The sequence below is a fragment of the Crocuta crocuta genome, unplaced genomic scaffold, assembly GCF_008692635.1.
Source record: "Crocuta crocuta isolate KB4526 unplaced genomic scaffold, BGI_CrCroc_1.0 scaffold14, whole genome shotgun sequence".
NCBI lineage: Eukaryota > Metazoa > Chordata > Mammalia > Carnivora > Hyaenidae > Crocuta > Crocuta crocuta.
The window spans coordinates 2485811-2492812 of NW_027530209.1; positions in this window are offsets into that span (position 1 = coordinate 2485811).

Sequence of the window (7002 nt, forward strand, 5' to 3'; positions counted from 1 at the left end):
AATTTGTTGGAATAAAGCAGAACAAGACTTTACCACATGCTAGATATATCTCAGATGGCTTTATTAGATGTAGGATGATTTTTCTTGTAGCCTAAGGGCTTTCTGGAGGGAATCTGAAATCTTTTCACTATGCCCACATCATTGCCAGATGTGGATATAAGTGAAATAGACCTTATTCTGTATGTGTGTGTTTGTGCATGTGTGCATATGTGCCTGTATAAAAGTAGCAAATTCTGATTCCCATAACAAGTTTCAGTTTATCTCACTTTTACTTTCTTATGCAAAAATTTCTTCTTGAGGCTTTCAAATGTGCAGCAGGACTCTGTTCCTGCCCCATCAGAATATGTTATGGGTCATATCATGTTCACCAAAATGTAAAACCAGAGGCAGTAAAAGAATGATAGAACATGGTAATTTCATAAAGGGCTTTGTTAGTCTTGTATTCTAACAGGATGTATTGGAGTGCTCCACCAAAACTTAAAAATTCATCATGATTACTGATACCATTAATCAGAATTTGCCATGTGAGCAGCTCAGGGCTCTGTTGTATTAAGCTGTCATGTGGTTGCAATCATACCTTTCTAACTGCCATCAGAGGTAACTGTCAGCAACACCAAATCTTCTCTCCAGTCTATTGCGGCTCCAGGTCCCCAGGGTTCCATCCTGAGTCCAAGGTGATTTGTACGGTACGCTAATGACCTGCTGATTGTCTGCACAAAAGCATAATCGTACACTGTTCAGGCAACACTGTGATTCTACACAAAAGCAAAGTACTGTCTGGTGTCAAAATAATACCAGAGTCTAACTTTGATAAAGGTTTTTAAACTGACTACAAGGTACTATTTGGTGCTAAAGCATGTGGCAGAAATAATATTTATTCAAATAATTAACAAGTTGCCAGCAGGGGGAAATTTCAGGAGTGTGTGTGTGTATGTGTGTGTGTGCGTGTGTGCGTGCGCGTGTGCTGTTTGATAGCTGTTTCTGTTCAGGTTTTTGGTTCTAATTTTGAAAGGCATAGAAACTAGCAAATATTTTTGTTTCAGTTAGATATTTATTCGTGGTGGTAATTATTAATGTAGACCTTAAATCATATGTCACTGAAGGGTTTTCTTACTAGGTAATGAAAATGTGTGGTGAACACCATATTGATCTATTTTCCTATTTATTTATTTACCACTCTGATGTGCCTCTGTGAGCAGGGCCCGGTAAAGCCATTAGTCCTGTTGGGTACTGATGGGTGTGACTGCCCCACAGAGTCTCCCCTCTAAACCTGAGGACAGAGGAGAGAACCTGTCCAGTAATGGGAAAATTGGAAGCCACTGAAAACCATAGCCTGCTCCTCTTTTTCCCTGCCCCCATGCTCCTCTGACTGCAGTCTGGCCAGTTTGTGTGTGCGTAATGGGCTGGTTCTTCCCTACGGGGACTTGTCACTAAGTCATTTATCTGTTTAGTGATAGAGGAGAATTCCTGCTGAGACTCTGACCCGGATTCCAAAGCTTGATTCCAAGACTTGACTTTTTTCGTTTCTTCATTCATTTGTTTATGCTTTCACCCATTTGGTGATAGTTTTAAACCTGTTGTTATATACCAGACACTATGCTAACCACCAGGATGATAATGATGAATAAGATTTGGCCTCAGGTCTCAAGCCCCTTGTCCTGTAGGAGTCAACTGGCTATTACCAAGTGCTTAAGAGACTACCAAGCATCCCTTGTCAGCTCAGTTCTGAAAGGATTTAAAGAGAATGTGAATTGCAACATGTTGGCAAAATAAAAGGTCCTCCACGGGACTGTATGCTTATTTAGGGCAAAAAGTAAGTCTTGTCCTTGGAGTTATTTATAGCTCTGCATGTAGAAAGAACATAGAGCATATGTTCTATAAATGTTGTTGAAGTTTTTGGAATTTTGGAATTGGAATCGAATTTTGGAATTTTAAGAGAATCTTTAGCAATGGACAATAAATTGCAGATGCCAAGAGTACGGGCTTCGGGGTCAGCTATGAGTTTGGTCCCTACTGATACAGCTTCACTTAGTAACCAGTAATGGCCCTTGCCCCATCAAATTTATTTGTCCATTTCAGAACCTATGTGTTTAACACTTATGATATGTCAGTGCATGTGCTAGGTGTTGTACATTCAAGAGTGAACAAAATGGAAATAGGATCTTTCCTCATGTAGCTCCCAGTAGAGGGGGTATGGGTATCTCAGAACACGTTAAGAAGATTCCAATAAGGTGTGTTAAATTTCATGAGAAAGGAGTCCTACTGTTGCCAAAGAGTCATCCTTGGTGACTGCAAAGGGGAGCGGTTGGGGGTCATGAAGACAAGTACTCAAGAACATAGGGACAACGTGCCGAACCCCGGAGGCAAGAATGGTCATGGTGCATTCCAAGAAATGTATATGTTCAGAGCCACTGAAGTTTCACCTGCAAGGAGAGGAGCGTGAGATGAAGCTAGGGAGGTGAATGGGGCCAGACCTTGAACAGCCTTGTAGGGAGTGCTAAGTAGTCTGGACTCCACTGAAGACCAAAGGGAATTTATTGAAGGGGGTGGAACAGGCAGTGCCACGGTGAAATCTGCATTTTTGAACTATTGCTTGGGATGGAGGATGGAGGAGGTGAGAGACATACCAGTTAGGAAGGCTTTTATAGAAATCTAGGTGGAAGATGGCCCATAGTGAGTGTGGTATTGTGGAAAATGTATAGGCTTAAGAATCCAATCAGACTTGGCTCTAAAACTTAGCTAGCTTTGTGACTGTTAGCAAGTAATTATTTTATATAACCCCCACACTTTCTTCTGCAAAACAGAGTAACTTTGCCTATTCCTAAATGGAATACTGTAACCATGCTGCCAGATATTACATGACATATGCTTAAATGCTAGCCCCTTCTTGTCCCTAACAGTAATAGTCCTCCTTGCTCGTCACTTGTATTTCTTCTCCTTTGATGTACAACTTTGTGCTTTAAAATATTTTTAATGTATATTTATTTTTGTGTGTGAGAGAGAGAGAGAGAGGGAGAGAGAGAGAGAGAGCAAGTGGAGGAGGGGCAGAGAGAGAGGGAGACACAGAGTTGAAAGCAGGCTCCAGGCTCTGAGCTGTTAGCACAGAGACTGAAGAAGGGCTCAAACTCACAAACCATGAAATCATGACCTGAGTCAAAGCTGGACGCTTAACTGACTGAGCCACCCAGGCACCCCTACAACTTTGTGCTTTTAAATAGGATCTTTTGTTGCTGTTGTTGGTCTTTTTTATTCCTGGACCATGTGTATGGAGAAGGATCCTCTTTATTCCTTCTGCCTTTGTGACTACTGTACTTCTCCCAGAGTGTTCTGGGCCATCACAAGGTCACCGCTGAAGTTGCTTCTGTGGAACACTTCATTCTGTTTTGTGTGATGTTACAACTAATGAAAACCAAGCTTAGTAAAGATGAAAATCTTTGTTCCCTTCGCCTTTGGAACTTTCTGGTAACTGCATTTCTCCTCCTCATACCCTCGGAATGCAGCTTTGGTATTATCTTTGGCTGTCCTCGGGGTTGCTTCTTAAGCACTTGTGGAGGGAGAACTTTGTATTTTTTACAGAATAGACCTATTTTCACTTGGAGAATATTCCAAAATCCTGTCATATTTTCCTTTCTGACATCTCTAAAACTCATCTTTTCCCACTGGTCTCCAATAGCTAAAATGCTTTCCCAAATTTTGGACCTCTTTTTCTTCTACTCCTTATAAGTTCCTCCATTGTGGTCTCTCTTCTTGAGTTCTGTCTCTGTTAAAGCAATCTCCTTGATACCTTCATTACAACATCCTTTTAAAATGCTCTCCCCAGTTTCTCTCCTCTGCATTAAATCTGGACTTCAGGGACTTTCACTGGGTCTTCACTGCCTGATTAGTTTTTCCCTGCTGGTTTCTTATATTTCTTCTTAATTTCTTAATACCTGACCTCCTTATATGTGTTCTTTTTATTTTACTCATTCACTTTTTATTTTCTTAGGCAGTTTTAAAGCTGTCTCCTCCTTAGCCAAGGACATTTTCTTTCCTTTTTATTTGCCAAACTCAGCCTCAAACAAGCCGTATCCTGAAACCCCTTTCTTATTTTTCTCATAGCTTTCTTCCTTATTTGCTAATGCCTCCCTCTTCATGATGAGGGTCTTTTCTTTATCGGGTGATGCTATTGCAATATAATAGAGTGTATGCATATACTGTTTTGATATAAGCAGGTCTATTATTTATTAATTGACTTAAGTCCATTCTCTCGCTTCCATTACAACTGCTTGTTTAAGGTTGACAATTGTAGTTACCTCTCATTCAGTCTCACAGCCTCAGCCATCTCTCCCAGATCTTCTGTCCTTAACATCATTCTCAGAATGTCTTTCTGATCTGGTGCATTTCTCTTCTGAAGCAAAATAAAACAAAAAACAAAACAAAACAACAAAGCTTCTGGCTTTCCCTGGCCTGTGGAATGAGATTTATCTTCCTTAGGTGTGCTTCAAAAATATTCACACTGTGGTCCCTCCTCACCATTCCAGGTTCACCCTGTCACTTTTTGACCCCCAATCCCAAATTCCAGTCACATGGAACAGCTTGAGGATGTTTACGATACAAGTTACTATATACAGAGGTTGAGAGCGGACTGCTACAGACCAAATTTAGGCTGCAGAATTTTTGCCATTTTTTTAAAAGCCAAAAGATTTCATGTAAAAATCTGTCTTTCTGGTTTCTCTCAGTAAAATGGCAATACTGCATCATACATGCACCTGGCAACAGAGGGATGGATTGAAGGGTACTGCCCCTTTAGATGACACAGACTTTTCTCCAGTTTGCCAGTTTCTGTCACTGTGTTTTGTATCCTCAATATTGAGGCAAAGGGCACTTGCCGTCTATCACTGCTCTTGTGCTTTGTCTTGCGGGACAGTATTAAGAGGCTGTGGTACCACATCTCTCCAGATAAATAACAGATGGGTGGATGCTGTTTTGTATTTCAAGAAACATATGGGACCTACTTTACTCTTTCATCCTTGTGGCTGCTGTAGGCATCCGAACTTGGCTCTCTGACAAAGCGTCTTAGCAGTAGGGTCTCTGTTCCAGTCCTGACTCCATCACTTGCTAGCTGTGTGGCTTTGGGCAGGTGACTTAAGCATTCTTTCTCTCACTTTCCACCTTAATGGTGTGTACCTCACAGAATTTTTGTGAAGATTATGTAAGACAATCAATCTATGTATAGAATTTAGTAGAAAGATTGGAACATGGAAAGAATTAATAGTGACATCATTATCACTATTATTATTATTCTGTTTTTCCAAAATCGAATAGTGGGAATATCAGAATCATTAAGGACATGATTTGGGGCAGATTCTTTTGGGACCTACTCAGCCACACCTTTCTAGCTCTATGGGCTTGGTCAAGTTATTTAACCTCACTGAGCCTCCATTTTATCATCTGTAAAATGCTAATGACAGTATAATAATAGTATCCATTGGTTATCATTGGTTATGATGTATCATCTGAGATAACCATGTATGGTGTATCACAGCTGTCTGCCACAGAGAAGGTACACAGCAAACTGTAGCTATGATAGTCATCAGCTGCCCAGGCCTGTGTTGCCCAGGAGAAGTCACCCAATAGTTGTGAGGACCCAGGGAGACAGGTGATCCACCTGCATGTGATATATGGTACCCACAGGTCTACATGGGATTTTCAAAAATGGAAATATAATTTGTGTACCATAAAATTCACTCTTTCAAAATGTATAATCGAGACTGCACAAAGTTGTAAAATCATCACAACTAATTCCAGAAAGTTTTCATCACCCCCTAGAAGAAACCCCATACCCTTTAGCTGTCATCCCTCAAACCTACCCCCCAACCCTTGACAACCACTAACGTACTTTGTTTCCATGGATTTGCTGGTGTTTGTCTTCAGGGCTCTGACGTGTGCCCCAGTTTTCAAGAACCGTTAGATATTTGGGCTTGAGAGGAAGTCCCCAGAGCAGACTTTCAGGGAGACCTTCTAGTGGGCTTCATGGTGCTGATAGGTAGAGGAGTGATAACAAAGCACGGGGTGGTTCCAACACCTCACAGACCAGGCTCCCCCCAGTGAATCTGCCAACATTCTGGTGTTTCCCCTGACCCACTGAACCAGATTGTTGTCCAGGAAGGGGAAATTACTATACAGATGTTGCCCAAATACTGCTCAAGAGTTGGAAGAACACGATCCTCCCGTCTAGAGCAAGGACAATGTGTTGTGCTCATGAAGATTTACCTGGGCTGGGCTGTGGGCTGGAATTTAAGAGATTTAGGCTCAGACTTGGCCCTACCTTTCAGTCAGTCCCTTTGTGACACTGGGTAAGCCACTCACCCTTCACTTTGCTTCTTTGTGGAGTGAGGGATCTGGGCCAGGGCAGATACCTGGAAGGCAAACATGATCATTGGTATCTGTGGGAGCCTTTTCTGTAGGCTTAGACATCAGTTCTAAAAAATCCTCTTTATGTGCTCTGAGGACAGCACTGCTTTCTCAGTCTGGGCTTAGCAGCTGTTCAGATTGTTTGTGATGTGGAAGCAAAGTTGTTGAAGCCCACTCTTTGGAGTTTTGGTGGTTGGTGTGAAGCAGTGTTAAGATTCAACAAGACGCATGGGAAGACCCCTGCTTTCCTTGCTCACTGGTCCCCTCTCTCTTCTTCCCATATTCCAGTAATTAAGATTGCAAGTAATTTTAAATTGCAAATAGCCCACGGGAATGCTAATGCCACTAGTTGTTAATAGTCTAACATGAAATACTCAAATCTAACGATTGGAAGATCTTTGGTTCAACCAGTCTTTGTCGTATTAAAGACCCCTGAGGGGGTAGGTAATGGCGCATGCACACTGGGTTCCCGGAGCCCCAGGACAGGGAGAGAGTGGTGCAGCAAGCGAGGGGATGGCAGCCAAATACAATTACTGACATGGCAGTTTTGCCCAGTACCTGAGCAGTGGCACTATCCTACATATCCTGTGATGCTTTTGGCAGAGATGC